General features: G+C 30.9%; 1 non-coding gene across 1 annotated transcript; it reads right to left on the reverse strand.

Moving 5' to 3' along the window:
- Positions 1-15,837: 15,837 nt before the first annotated feature.
- On the reverse strand, positions 15,838-15,944 carry LOC113856776. Its single transcript, XR_003503009.1, has one exon. It is a non-coding gene; the product is annotated as a small nucleolar RNA R71 (small nucleolar RNA).
- Between the last annotated feature and the right edge of the window lie 918 nt (positions 15,945-16,862).

Here is a 16,862-nt window from a genome sequence, read left to right on the forward strand (position 1 = left end):
TGCAGAACAAAAATTAAAATTATGCAGAAGAATGAAAAACAAAATTATGCAGAAAATACAGTGTTAATTCTATCAGAATCAGAAATTCATGAAAGCAGAAAACATAGAAATTATGCAAAATGAAGTTTACAATTATGTAGAAACATGAAAAACGAGATTATGCAGAAAATGCAAAAGAATGCAAAAACTTTATGCAAAAGACAACAGAACTTATGCAGAAATCTACACAAGGTGCAGAGAAATTATGAAGAAAAACTTGAAAGCAGAACAACAACAAAAATAAATGCTCAATCTAGCTACTTTTCTGCTACTAATGATATTGAAATTCAAAATTCCCTGGCAACGGCGCCAAAAACTTGTTATTCGCAATCTAACACTAACAAGTGCACTAGGATTGCAGCAAGTGATGAGTAAATTTAAGATCAGAATATCGTCTCCACAGGGAATTTAGGTTTCAAGTACCACTTCACAGAATTATAACCATTTGAGCCATACAAATTTTGGAATGAGATTTGTAACATATAACAGCAGTAAACCAAAGCAATTAAAGCAAAGAACTTGCAGAAAAACAGAGTATGTAATGAAATGAGATAGGAATGAAGAATAGTTAGGAATTTACTTCACAAGAATATCAGTATTAATTCAATTATGCCTCTGAACATTCAAGAACTTGGTTAATTGACAATTAGTTTCGCATAGCAATAGCCAACGGTTAATTCCTTAACTCATTGACCCTAACAAGCAACTAAACCACCCTAATCCCTTAGGTGAAGTTCAATTCCAAGTTGCATTAAGACTTAGAACCTTAAGATTGCAGAATTAGGTCTCCTTATCCCTAAGAAATCCCCAAATTCTGATTGCTAACTCAGATCGGAGAAGCAAATCCAACTTCCATTGGTAATTGTTCCTCTAAGATGAATCAAACAAATTTTCATTCATAGATTGCACGAAAAACAGAATTCACAATTCAATTAATCCAAAAACTCAAAATCCAGAAACAAGAGTCAAATCAATACATCAATTCGAGTTCCATAAACCCCTAACTACAAGAAAACTACTCAGACATAGGAGAAGAGAAAGAGAAAGAAGAAGAAGAAAAAAAACTCCAAGAAGTCATGGCCAGAAGCTCCAATCCGATTCCTCTTTGTGGAAGCTTCAAGACTTGACCCCAATCTTCTCTCTCAATCTCTCTCAACGAGATCTAACAGAAAAACGGAAAAATAAAACTGCACTCTGAAAAATCTGCATGTTTCTGTTATTTATAGAATTTCCCAGATTTGCGCGTTATCACTTTTATGAGAAATAGTAGCCACGCAGAAGGTTTATGGTTGCGCGTTAACACTTTTATGAGAAAAAGTGTCCACGCGCAACTTTCCTGATATTGAAGGCTCTGGAACTATCACTCTTGCTGATAAAAGTGGTTACATAGAGCTTTTCCTGATATTTGCCTCTCTGGAACGCTCACTTTTATTGATAAAAGTGATAACGCCCAGGCTTTCTTCTTCTTTGAACTCTGGAGTGATCACTTTTACTAACAATAGTGATCACGCCCAGTCTTCACTTTCTTGGTCTTGTGTTTTTGGAGTCCAGACTTGCTTCTTTCTTCTTCCTTGTCTTCAAGCCTCCATTTCCATGATCCTTGCTCAATTTATTCCTTCAAAAACAAGATTAAAAACTTAATTTCTAAGCAAAATTTCTACAATTGCTAAAATAACTACATATGTAAACAAACTTCAATTCCTTCTTTTTTTTCTGAGTTTTTCTGCTTTCTTCATATATTTTTCTTATTAATTGTGTTAGAATTATGCTAAAATATCAGTAAAAATATGGATTCATCAGAAATCCTTAACCATTGTTAACTTTTGGAGGAAATGGTATTTTTGATGATCATAGGTCTAGGGGAAAAGCTTGTGAGGTCTTTTTTTTGTTGTTGTTGTCTCTGATATCGTGACCCCACTTTATTTTGTATATAATTCAGCTATGTGCATATGTTTATATGACTGGATGACTATATATTTTGATAGATGATATGTATATATGTATTTGGATAACTGGTGCAAATGGTGTATTTAGTTTCTTTTAATGTAAACAGACGTAAACTCATACATGTGGCTTCCTTACTGCTTAGATTATTTTAATATTATATTTATATTTATGGCGTAATGAGTAGTAAGGGTGTCACAAATAGTCGCTCATCAACTAAACCACACAGAGAAGCAACATGTGCGTTCGCAGCCCTGCAAGCAAAGGTATAGAAAGGAGTTTGGTTAAAATATGAGTGTGAGGGCTGTAAATGCATTTTACATTTACATCGTGTATGCATCAATGAACCGCATTTACCACTCTCATTTCTCCCAGATTTCCATAATCAACTTCAGATCCTATACCCCCAGTGTAAAGAATAGAAGTGGAACTCAGAATTTGGTAGCTGACCACCTGAGCATGATAGAGAGATATCTTAACCCTATTCCTTTTTTAGATGATTTTCTTAATGAACAACTCTTAGAGTTGTATGCTTCACAGGCACCCTGGTATGCTTACATTGTTAACTTTCTTGTTGCAGGAGCCTTTCTAGCAGATGCACCAAAATCTAAAAAGAAAAAGATAAGGAGTGATGTCAAACATTACGTTTGGGATGACCCTTATTTATGGAAATTCTCTAGTGACCAAGTCATCAGAAGGTGCATACCTGATTAAGAAATTCTATCCATACTACAGTTCTGTCATGCCTCAACTATAGGAGGCCATCAAGGACCCTAGAGGATAGCAAGAAAAGTGTTAGATGCAGGACTGTACTGGCCCTCAATTTTTAAAGACTCATGGCAAACATATTTCACCTGTGAGAGATGCCAAAGAGTGGGAGGAGTGATTACTTGGAGACAGGAGATGCCCCAATAACACATCCTATATTGTGACATCTTTGATGTTTGGGGTATTAACTTTATAGGACCCTTCCTTTCATCTTTTGGTTTTCTTTATATACTTCTTGCTGTTGATTATGTCTCAAAATGGGTGGAAGCTAAGGCCACCAGCACTAATGATGTTAGAGTTGTTGCAGATTTTATCCGTAACAACTTATTTTGCAGGTTTGGAATCCCTAGAGCCATCATTAGTGATCAAGGAAGTTATTTCTGCAATAGGACTATGGAACAACGTCCCAGCTTGGATTTGAAGAGAAATCAGAGTTTCTGAAACTTTTCTTTGGAGAATAAAAGAGAGTTCAGAGAAAACTAAGAGAAGAACATAAGTTTAGAATGAAATGAAATTTTCATGTTGGAAATTTCTTAAATACCCCTCAGTCTCGCGCTCTCTCACTTGAGTGAGGAACAACTCACTTAAGCAACAAATATCTCGCTTAAGCGACAGATATCTCGTCTGAGTGAGATATTCAGACAGTGGTCTCGCCCAATAATTTCTGATATGCTCGCTTAAGCGAGCTCCATCTCACCTGAGCGAGATGGCGTCCAGAGAGTACAATGTTTTTCCTGTGAGTCCTCGCCTGAATGACTCATCTCGCCTAAACAAGATCTCAACTCACTTGAGCGAGATCATCTCGCTTGGGCGAGGTGATGGTTGGGCTGAATCTATCCTATCTCTCTTGAGCGAGAATCATCTTGCCTGAGCGAGATAGCCCTATAACATCATATTTTTGGGCATTCAGTCTCACCTGAGCAGGATTTACCTCGCTTGATCGAGACCTCCTCCATCAAAATTCTTCCAAAAATCTTCTCTACTCTCTTCTAAATGCGCTCTAATAGTACTTAATATTAAATAAAACATAAATTACTGAATAATGAAAAGAGGGTGTTAAAATTGTACCATTATCTAGTTAGCATATCTATAAGATAAATTGAACTTAAAATTCTAGAGCAATAATCAATATTATAAGTTTCTAAGTAGTTATTGAATTAACAAATTTATTGGCTCTTCATGCTTTTCTAATTAGTTGTCTTGCCAACAAATTCTTTTTTCGCAAACTTCTTGTGTAAACTAACATTCATCTTCACTTGCCAAAAGTTTACGTAACATCATAATTGAACTTGCATGCTAAAGATAAGAGTATTGGAGTCTCACAATACTTTCCTAGAATAACAACACAAAGAGAATCATAATAAGGAAGGAAGAAAAAAGTTTGATTGCATTGTGGTAAATTTATATAGTTGTAAGAGTATCAAAATTTGATCATTTTGAACTGATTAACTTTAATATAGTATTAATGTATTATTTATTTCTCATTATGAATTAAATATGTTAAACTCTCACCCCTTTCCTTGATAAAAATAATGTGCTAAGAAGAAAGAATCAATGAGAAAAGAATGAAAATTAATATTAACTTAAATTCTATTACTAATAGTCTCTTACTAATGGTTTTGAGACAAAATCCCCCACAATATTTGGGATATATTTAAAGTTGTATTGGCTCGACAATAAAATGTTTATAATGATGTTTGAGGCTTTTACATATACTAACTTCTTATAAATTTTCTAGAAAACTTCTCACGTCTTTCATATTAGATGAATTTTACCTTTACAATTACATAAGTAAATATATCAAGTGCATCTCCATAAAAATACCTAAATAATGAGTTACATATTTATTAAGTGTTCATTGCTCAATATCACTTTTAAGCACTACCACATGATATAGAGATAGGAAGTGTAATACATAAGAGTATTCATAAGCCTTTATTTGACCATTACCTTGTTATCTATCATACTTTTCTTTATTGAAGGCTTTAAATTCATCTCTCTTAATGTATTCAACACAACTTTTGGGATAGTCTTTTTGTGAGATAATATACAACATTTTCTTTCACTTTCAATGTATAGATCCATCAATTGCATTTCAAAAAGTACAACCATTGAAATTTTTCATGATGTCTATTTACATAGTCATGTGTTTGTAATTTTAATAATATAAAATCTTGATATGATACTAGTAATAATTTTTTCTTTAAATATTCAAATTTTGACTAATCTATACTGTGTCAATAAAAATATCCATACAACTATAAAGTTTATTGGGTAATATAGTTAAATCAAGTATCTAAATTATAAAATAACATTATGTTGATTATTCTATTAAATTATAATCATAGTAATGCATCAAATTTTTATATTTACTACTAAAAGTAAAAATATAAAAATGTTAAATGGATATCTTGTAGAGATGATGCAACTTGATAGAGAGACTAATGAAAATCAAAGTCTATGCTCATTCCTTTACCTATTGAAACTATAAGTTTAAATCCACTAGTTGATTGGCGCAAGAAAAGAAAAGACACTAAAGGACTATTAGAAGAGACATTTAATAATAAAGCAAGGAAACATTTAACATATGAAATAGTTAGGCTATTTTATTTAGCCAATTTGTCTTTCAATGTTGCTAGAAATAATCTATCCTTTATTAATGCATTTACTTATGTTGCACACACACTTCTATCTTATATTTTCTTTCACCAAACTATGATAGTATAAGAACCATATCATTGCAAAGAGAAAAAATATCAACATATTTAAGTTGCTCCAATCTATAAAAGACAATTGGTTAGAAAAAAAATGCGAGTATAATTACTAATGGTTGGACTGATGCACAAAGAAGGTCATTAATTACTTTAATGATAGCCTTCAATTCAAGACCCATGTTTGTGAAGGTTGTTGATAGGTTTGGTGAATACAATGACAAACATTACATTATCAATATAATTTTCTCAATTATTAATGAGGTTAGACCACAAAATATTGTCCAAATAATTACTGATAATTCTTTTATTGCAAGGCTATGCTTAATTATTGAATCTATCCAAACTCATATTTCATAGCTTTATGTAGTTCACACATTATATCTTGTTCTTAAGAATATTTGCACACCTTATGAAACATTGAGGCTTTGCATGATAAGTGCCAATATATTTCTAGTGTTGTTGACAATATTTTTATTATAAGAAATCTTATTATGAATCATTCAATAAAACTAGTCATGTTTAATCAATTTTTGCATTTGAAGTTGTTGGTGTTGTTGAAATTTGATTTGCCTCAATTGTTGTGATGTTAAAAAGAATGTGAACCATTAATCATAGTCTTCAATCCATGGTAATTAGTGAATAATGGTTGTAATACAGAAAAGATTATATATGTTCAAAAGATTGTATTTGTGAAGGAAAAAATATATTTATATGCCTCTAGTGGGATAAGTTGATTATATTTTAAAAGTAACAATATATTAACATAAAGCAAATGAATTTGCTCAACATTCATTCTTTTATAAAGTGATATACAATATACTTGATTAGTAGATGGACTAAAAGCTACATACTACTTTATTATTTGACTTGTTCATTTAATCTTAGGTAAATTTAATTCATGTACAAAGTCTAATTTATTTAACTTTTTATTTCAAATTTTAATTAAGTTAACTTTATAATTCATGTATTTTTATAATGGATATTATTGTAAACAATGGCTTGAAGATGTTTCAAGTTGTGTTCCTATACTTAAGGACAAAGAGATTTGTGTTGGGTTTACAAATATGTTTGAGGAATTACTTTTAAATTTTAAAAGAAAGACTAGAAGCTATTTTAGAGTTTTGTTAAATTCTCAAGTGCCATATCATAACTTAGCCAATTTGATTCTTTTTAATATAAATAAAACTGTCAACTAAAGGAATGATGGATCATGTATGAAACAATTTCTAAATTTTAATATATTACCTCAAAGCTCTTTTTACAACTATATTTTTTTTTCACATTATGAAAGAGATTAAAACGCATATTCTTTTATCTATTCCTTGAAAAGAAATAAATTAAATCTTAAGAGAGTTAAAATTTAATTTTTATTCAAACAAATCTTTGTCTTCTTTTAAAAAAATTAAAATTTATAACGATGACGAGACAAAAATATAAAATATTAGTATAGAGGAATGAAATCTATTTAAAAGAAATTTTTTTTGAACTTGTTAGTCTTTTTCAGAAACTAAATTTAGAAAATAATCTTTTTACTAATTTGACTTAAAAATTAATGAGACTGAGACGTTGTAATTTTATATTTGTATTCATAGATAATATTAATATTTAATTTTGTTATTATAAAATATTTTATTATTGATAATAATTTTAATTTTTATAATGTATGATGAATAAATTTATGATTTTGATTTATATATATATATATATATATATATATATATATTAACGTATATATACTTAATGAATTTTAAAATTGAAGCATCACATATTGTACAGGTACCGTATTTGGGCAACATAGAATTGCATCCTTTCTCATTTCCGTCGCTGGCATTTCAACTGTAGCAAACAGAACATAACAGTGCACCTGGTGCACCTTCATTAATAATTACTTGGAAAGAAGGAAAGAGATAGGGATTGGTGCAGGTATACTTTGTTTTCATGGGGCCGTTGGGAGGGGGCTTTCCAGGAGTAACGGCTACTTGAGATGAACAGTGTAGTTCAATTATTAAGCTCCAATACCAAATTAAATGGCCTCAATTTTATCTTTTGCGCCAAAGCAAAACAAATATCAATAAAGAGAGTGGAGAAAAAGCACCGACAGAAGCTGCGAGAAGTCGCATTCCATGCACCAACACCGCAATCTACGCACGTTTACTTGTCACCTTTTTCGGCGATTGCGTCTCTTGCTTTCTCGACATGCGTTTCTTGGGTCACTTTTTAACTGTCTATCAAATTATTAGATAATTCTTTACACATTATATTTACATACAAACACAGCGAATTAATCTCTAAAATTATAAATATTATTTTATTTTTAAAGTTATTATTAAATCACGGTCATTTTAGAATTTTTATCATAATTTTAAGATTTAAAATTAATTAATTAATATTTACAATTTTTCTAATCAATTTGATATTATACTCTGAAAATTGCACGCATTTGTTAATGTATAAAGTGAACAAATCAGAACAAGAATAATCTAAATAAATAGATTAAAAAGTTCATATTAATCTTTAAGGTTGATTTTAAATATTTAAAAATAATATTTTTATTATTAAAAATATCTATCACATTAAAAATATAAAAACGCAACAGTATTTTTCTTAAATAGAAACGTATTAATTCATCGTTAAAACTTGTTTAACAGATTTATTTTTTCGAAAAAGTCACTAAATAATAACGTGACGCACCTAGCTATTTTGCTCATATTTTATTTGAAATGGATGAAGCAATTAAAATAATTTATATTTATAATTTGTAGCTGAAATAATTAATGATTTCAGTGATAAAACGTATGTTGTATTTTTAATTAATACACCACTAAGAATATTCTTAAAAAAAAGTTGTTACTTCCACTTGTCCAAGTCCAGAAAGGCAAAGGCCCTTGAAACGGTCCTCACGTTAACAAACTCATTCGTTTGCGGAAACGTAGGCTTAACCAGTCGTATAATATTATTGACCGTGTCACGTTGTTCACTTTTATAGGAAGGAAGCGATCAAAATAACGAAATAGCGTTACGGCACAGCCACGAATCAAAGCCTCCCCAATCAATCATCAAACGCACAGCACAGAAACGTAGAGAACCATCTCACTCACCAACACATGTCCCTCACCATCCAGCTGTCCACGTTTTTCGTGGGTCCCACACGCCTTCCCTCAAATCTCCCTATAAATACCCTCACCCTTCTTCTTACTATCATCGCATTCAATAAACTCTCTTAACACTTCCAATATCATTTACTTGTTCTCTTTTCTCTCTCTACTCTCTTTTCGTTCCATTCCTTTTCTATTCGCAATGGCATCAACCAGCTTCAAATCCTTCGTCGTTGCCCTAGTTGTGGCTCTCTTCTTCGCCGCCGCCACCGCCCAGGACCTGACTCCGGCACCCGCACCGGGCCCCGATGCCGGAGCCGCCGGAGCTGTTTCTAGCTCTGTGGCAATCATTGGGGCTTCCGTTGTTCTCTCAATGCTCGCCATTTTGAAGCACTGAATCTGATGAATCCTTATATATTTTCTTGGGGATTTTATGTGAGCAATATTGATTTGTTATACACGCGGATATTTGTTATTGATGCTTTATTATACATTATGGAGGGGTGATTATTATAAGTCGATCTATGTATACACCAGAGAGAAAGAGAGAGAGATTTTACACTATATTTATAATCATTCATTGTAGGTGTTAAGGAGAAATAAGGAGGATTATGATATCCTTGTAACTTCTTTGTTATTAATATATTATTCATTATTTTAATTTTGTGTTACATACATACATATATATTAATGTGCTCTAAAAAATATGCAGTAGAAAGTTCACGAATAATAAAATTTTATTATAAGTTATAAACATTTAATAATAATGTGCATTAAATAATATGATTAATGTTAAACTTTTTTTAGTAACGGATATTTGATTTAGTTGATTGAAGTATAAATCGTCTTTCATGAGGTTTTGGAACAAACAATAGTGTTTTTTAGGATTATAATTTCTTTTTTAATGGATAATTAAAATTAATAAATTGATCTTTTAATTCTTAAATTTTATTTGAAATTATTTTTTAAATTTTTTTCTTATTTTATTTCTTTAATATATAAAATTATTTTAAATAAGTTTTTTAATATTAAAAATATCAACTCTAATGAAAATATAACTTTTATTTTTTATTTATTCATGGCTCATTATTTTTTTCTTTTATAAAGTTATCCTATAATTTTGATACCACACTAATAAAATATTTAATAAATTTCTGTAATTTGAATTTTTGTAAAATAATTTTTTTTATCCAAATTACTTAAGAGATATTTAAGGGAAATCAAATTGCTTGTCATTTGATAATAAAATATTTAAAATACTTAATAAAATATTTAAAATATTAACTTGAAAATTTAATAGTAAATTTGTAAAATAATACAATAAATGAGTAAATGTTTTATAGTTTGAAAGATCCCACAAACCCTTGAATCCGTATAATATTTTATACATTATTTTTAGTTCAAAAAGTTGATTTCAAATGTTTTACAAATTAAAAAGATACTTGAATATGTTTTGTTTTTTACATTTTAGTAAATTTTGTGATTTAATTCTTTTAAATGTTTTAATTTTTTGTTCAACTCATTTTATAATTTTTTGTATTTAGTCTTTATATTTTTATTTGATCACATTAATATTAGAAAAAAAAAATTATAAAATAATAAGGATTAAAATAAAATAAAATAAAATTATTTGAAGCGATTAAATAAAAAAATTTACAAAAATGTGAGGAAAAAAATATATTTAAACTTCAAATAATAAAAAAGAGAGTTAAAGGCCAAAACTAAGTTGTTTAAGTGAATATGAATGATTGACATTCTTGTAATAATAATTCTAATACATATAAAGTGAATGATTGAAATTCTTATAATAATAATTTTAATACAAATGAAACAGCTAAGAAATTAGCGTAGTTTGTTAAAGTTTATGATAAGAAGAAGATAAATAGTAATTTTTAATAGAATATTTTTTTTTATAAAAAAAGACATTTAAAATATTTTTGAATGTTAAGGGACAAAAAAAAAAGTTAAAGAACCTCACTTATTCTATTGAAAAAAAATACATTTATTTATAGTATTTGTAAAATAATTTATGTTGAAAGAGAGAAAATAAAATAAATTTACTTATATATTTATAATGCAAAATTTGATCAAACTTAAAACTTCCTTCTTTATTACTTAGTCTATAATGTATAAGTATTAACTATAATATATATATATATATATATATATATATATATATATATAAATGCATATGTGCTAAGTTTGAAATGAAATACATATATTCAAACTTTCATTAATGCATAAGAGTTTAAAAATTTAAAAATCATATACCAAAAATACATCAGAACTCATACTAAATTTAAAAAAGAATTAATATAAGTCCTAATAAGCAATATGTTTCACACCAAAAGACTGAGGACAATCCTAGTTGTCCTCAAACCATCCCTCTAAATTCGCTAAATCTTTCAATGTTAGGTCCTTATACTCGTCAAGATCACTAGTGTCAGCCACTACTTTAATACCAGTTACTCACTCGAAGGTGAACCATGTAGGTCTTCCCATACGATCATAATCATGGAAAGTGTATATGTAATTTATCGTATTTGGCATCCGGATCATTCCTTGATATATGTATAGGCTGAGCGAAAGGCGAATTCTACCACGAACAGGGTACTCAAAAGAAATATTATATCTATGTTCATTTCTAAAGTATATACATTATTAGGTTCATTATTAATGTTTACAATAAAATTACAATGACAATTACTGCCACTCCCTAAACAAAAAATTTATCCTACTATACATCGTTCCCTCTACTCTAAAGGTTATCGATGGAGTGGTGATCCTGCTTTCTTGAAACATTTAGGAAGGATGACTTCCTTCCTTATCACTAAAAATATATACAATTTTCAAATATCACATTTTTGCAAAGTATCAAATATAGTAATAACACATCAAAATGTCACAATACATATATCTCCATTACACAATCAATATACTTCTCTCATTTAAGTACCTTCTCGTGCACTATTGATAAATCCATATTTTACGGGTATTTTACCTTAGTTTTAATACACTTGATATAGAAAACATGATGGAGAAAGCTGAAAAATTCATAAAAATAATAGAATGTTCAAAGTCTTTTCTAAATAGCTAGTTGTTTAGATTTTGTGAATTTTTTGTGTAAAAATTAATTATTAGAACATATTTTGTAAGAAATTCTGAGCTAAGTTCATAAGGCTAGAAGATAAAGAGAAAGATTGAAGAAAAGTAGCAATTTTGGAGACAAGGAACAAGAATTGATGAAGCCAGTGTTGGGCGTAATCACTATTTTAAAGAAAAGTGATCATTCCAGAGCCTAATTTCAAGAATTGATTTGTGCGTTATCACTTTTATAAAGAAAAGTAACCACGCCCATGATGAAGTGATTATGCGTTTATCACTATTTCTGATAATAGTGATCGTTCTAGAGCCGGGTGAAAAGAACAACATGTGCGTGATCACTATTTTATACAAGAGTGAACATGCGCAAGTTTGATTTGAAGCAATAGGTTGTGCGTGATCACTAATTCTGAGTAAATTGATCACGCGCATGATTCAGAGGCAAAACTACCTGCGCATTACCACTTCTGCAGAAAATAGTGAGTGTTCCAGAGAGCTTCTCAACAGAACTAGCTGCGCGTTAACACTTTTGCAGAAAATAGTGATTGTTCCAGAGAGCGATTCAACAGAACAGGATGCGCGTGACTCCTATTTTGTACAAAAGTGAACACACACATGCCACTAGGAGCAATTAACCTCTGGATTGCTACTTTTAGTGAAAAATAGTGACACGCCAGAAAGACGGGAAATTCTATAAATATGAGTTGGTCCAGACTTTTTGTATCTTTTGTTCATCTTTTATTTTCATTTCATTTTCTTGTCTTGAGAGAGTCTGAGAAAGAGATTGGGGACGAACACCAAGATTCATATCGTGAGGAATTGGATTGAAGATGATTCTTTACTCATCTCCTTCTTCTCTTTCTTTCTCTTTTCATTTTGTAAAGATTGTCTAAACTCTTTGTAGTTAGGGATTTATGGATCTGAAATGGAAGTGTTGAATTGATTTTGGATCTGAACTTTGAGTATTTGATTGGATTGAGTAGTTGGTTTTGTTAATCAAGTAGTTGTTGAATGAAAATTTGATTAACTAATCACAGAGAAGCTTTTATCAATAAAAGTTGAAATTATTCCTCATATTTGAATCAATTACCATGATTACTGATTTCTTAGGGATAAGTCATCTTAATCTTGCAATCTTTTGGTTTCTAATGCTTAATGCAACATTTAATTGAACCAGATCTAAGGAATTAGGATGATTGAATTGAGTGTTAGAGTCATTGAGTTAAGGAATTAACCTTTGATTAATACATCGTGAAATTGATTGTCATTCAATCCAAAGCTTGAAAGTTCAGAACTTGATTGAATTAACACTAAAGTTTTGGTGAAATAAACCCCTAACTATGTTTCGTACATCTATTTTAATACACAAATTTGTAGTCTTTGCTTTGTTACGTTTTCTGAACTTTGTACTTGTTGTTTTGCTTCTAAATATTACAAACTCCAATTGAATTGCGTTAGGCTCAACTAATTGTTGAATTGTGAAGTGATATTTGAGAAAAATATTCCCTGAGGACGATATTTGGGACTCAAACATGGTTCTAAAATTTTATAAATTGCTACAACAATACTAGTACATTTGCTAGTTAATTTCACTTTTAATGCAACTGTTGAGATAGTAACAACTATGATCACAATTATTAGTTGCCTCTAGCATTTCATGAGATCTTACACAGATAGGTGAATAGTCGCCGATTAGCCTTTACACATAGATACAACATATACAATACAGGGCACTTTAGCAAAGGTATAGGTGATGAATCCATATTTTACTAGTATTTTACAATAGTTTTTAGTGCAATTAATAAAGAAAACATGCTAGAAATAGTAGAAAACCCTTAAAAAAATAATAAAATGTTGCATGTCACTTTTAAACATAGTTATTTTAAAATTCATTGATTTTCTATGTAAAAAGTGACATTTAAAGTATGCTTTTGTAGGGAATTCTAAGCTAAGTTCATGAGGTTTGGATGATCAAAGGAAAAATAGAAGAAAAGTAGCAAAAATTGGAGGAAAGAAGTTGATAATTGAAGAACAACCTCTGAGTGACCACTTTCGCTGGTGAAAGTGATCACTCCAGAACCATAAAATGAAGAAGAGCTTCTGCGTAATCACTTTTGCTGGCAAAAGTGATCGTTCCAGAGAGGTTGCAATGAGAAGAGCTTCTACGTAATCACTTTTTCTGGAAAAAGTGAGCATTCCAGAGAGTCCTCCAAGAAGAGTAGTTGTGCGTGTTCACTATTATCCACAAAAGTGAACACGCACAAAAAGGTAGCTTCTGCGTGTTCACTATTTCTACCAGAAGGGAACAGCGCATGACATTAGTAAGGGAAGCTTCTGCGTGGCTACTATTTTCAACAAAAAGTGAACACTTTGAAGTGCGCGTGGCTACTATCACCAACAAAAGTGAACACGCGCAAGTGGAAATGAAGAATTAGCCTCTGCGTGATTACTATTGCTGGAAAAAATGATCATGCCAGCAGAGCAGGAATTCTATAAAAGGCAGTTAGCTCAGGAATTAAAGGAGTTTTTGTTCATTTTTCATTTTCTATTTTGTTTTTGTTGTTGAGAGAGTCAGAGAGGGAGATTGAGGACGAACACCAAGCTTCATTTCTTGAGGGATCAGATTGGAGATTGGCTTGAAGATGTTTCTTCTTTGTTCATTCTCTTCTTCTTTTCTCTTCTCTTCTCTTTTTGTAATGTTTGCCTAAACTCTTTGTGGTTAGGAATTGTGAATCTGAAATGGAAGTGTTGAATTGATTTTGGATCTGAACTTTGAGTTTTGGATTGGATTGAGTGATTGATTCTGCTGTTAAAGTAGTGATTGAATGGAAATTTGATCAACTAATCATAGAGGAACTCTTATCAATGAGAATTGAATTTGTTTCTCAGATTTGAATTAATTGCCAAGGTTATTAGTTTCTTAGGGATAAGATATCTTAATCTTGCAATCTTTTGGTTTCTCAAACTTAATGCAGCATTTGATTGGATTAGATCTAAGGGATTAGAGTGATTTGATTAGATGCTAGATTCATTGAGGCAAGGGATTGTCCTTTGATTAATATAACGTGAAATTGATTGTCATTCCATCTAAATGCTTGAAAGTTCAGAACTTTATTGATTCAATGTTGAAGTTTTGGTGAAACAATTTCCTAACTACTTTTTCTACATCTGTTTACTATATACTTTTGTACTAACTATTCTGTTTTACTTTCTAATTTCATTTTTGATACATTCATACCAAATCCATCTAAAATTTGTAAAGCTCAACTAATTGTGATCTTGTGAAGTGGTAATTGAGAACTTTATTCCCTGAGGACGATATTTGAAACTCAATTTGATTCTAAGATTTTTTATAACTTGCTACAACAACACTAGTACACTTGCTAGTCAGTTTACTTTTAGTACAACAGCAGTTGTAAAAGTAACAAGTTTTTGGCGCTGTTGCTGGGGAATAATTTGTTTGAATATCATTAGTAACAGGAAAATAACTAGATTGAGCATTTGTTTCTTTAAATTTTCTGCAAATATTACATTACATGTGCAGTTTTCTGTTTTCATTATACTATATCTGTATTTAGTTGTATATGCGTGGCAAAAACAAAAATAAATCTACTATTGTCTTTGATCCTGACATTGATAGAACTCTTAGGAGATTAAGAAAAGAGACTAGAGGAGAGAGATCTTTAGGAAGTGATAGTGATCTAGAGGTTATACATTCTCTAGAATTTCAAGTCGCTCCTTTTGCAAATAAGAAACATTCACCTTTTAGACAACCAACTCCAAAAGTTGAAATGGCAGAACAACATAGAATGAGAACACTAGGAGATTATGCAATTCCAGATATGCAAGGCTTTAATTCTTCAATTGTTAGACCAACCATTCAAGCCAATCATTTTGAGATAAAACCAGCCTTACTTCACCTAGTGCAGCAGGACCAATTTTCTGGTGGAATTTCTGATGATCCTAATCTGCATATTTCTAATTTTCTACAGTTGTGTGATACTATAAGGATGAATGGAGTAAGTGAAGATGCTATAAGACTGAGGCTATTTCCAATATCTTTAAGAGACAAAGCCAAATGTTGGTTACAAGCACAGCCTCAAGGAAGTATCACCACATGGACTGAACTTGTGAATAAATTTCTAACAAAATATTTTCCTCCCTCAAAAGCTGCTAAGCTGAGAGGAGAAATAACATCTTTTGTGCAGCAGGAAGGAAAATCACTTTATGAAGCATGGGAAAGATATAAAGAGTTGCTGAGAAGATGTCCACATCATTGTATTCCAAAATGGATGCAGTTGGAAACTTTTTATAATGGAATGAATGTAGTAACTAGAACTATGATTGATGCAGCTGCAGGAGGTTCTTTGAGCATGAAATCCTTGGAAGAAGCCCAAAGAATCATTGAGATGATGGCTTCATCCATGTATCAGAATTCCAACTTGAGGAATACAAGAAGAGGCAATGAATATGAAGCAAAGATGATGGAAACTTTTCTTGCACAGAATCAGCTGCAGAACCAATTATTTTCTGATCAAATAGCAGCTTTGACTCAGCAGATTAATAATTTGCAGACTGGAAATGTGGTAACAAGTCAGTTGACATGCAATTTTTGTGGAGGGAGTCATGCTAATGGTGCACGTGATGTACATACCCCTGAACCACAAGAGCAAGTCAATTATATGGGGAATTATCAAAGACAGCAACAATCTTATCCTCAACAATCATTTCTTCCTGGATTTCAGTATTATAATAATAGGAATCAACAATTTTATAAATGGAATCCTTAAAATTCTGTAATGAAAAGCACTAATACATCTCTTCCATTTTCAAATGCAGGAAATCACCAACAACAACAGTACTTTCAAGGAAATTCTTCTACTCAACCTCAAAGGAGTCAACATTCAGCTAGACCAATGAGTGAAAGAATGAACGAGATTGAGGAAACAATGTTACAATTCATGAAAGTCACTCAATCCAGCATCAAGAATCAAGAAGCTTCTATGAAGAAGTTAGAAACTCAAATTAGACAGCTGGCTGAACAATTAACAAGCAGAGATGAAGGAAGATTTCCAAGTAACACAGTGGTAAATCCAAAGGAACAATGTCAAGCTATAGTTACAAGAAGTGGAGCTATTGTAGCCAGTCCAAAACCAGCTGAAAAGAAACTAAATAATGTTGCAGCAGAAAAGCAAGTAGA

The sequence above is a fragment of the Abrus precatorius genome, unplaced genomic scaffold (genome assembly GCF_003935025.1).
Source record: "Abrus precatorius isolate BTA unplaced genomic scaffold, Abrus_2018 Scaffold11, whole genome shotgun sequence".
NCBI classification, from domain to species: domain Eukaryota; kingdom Viridiplantae; phylum Streptophyta; class Magnoliopsida; order Fabales; family Fabaceae; genus Abrus; species Abrus precatorius.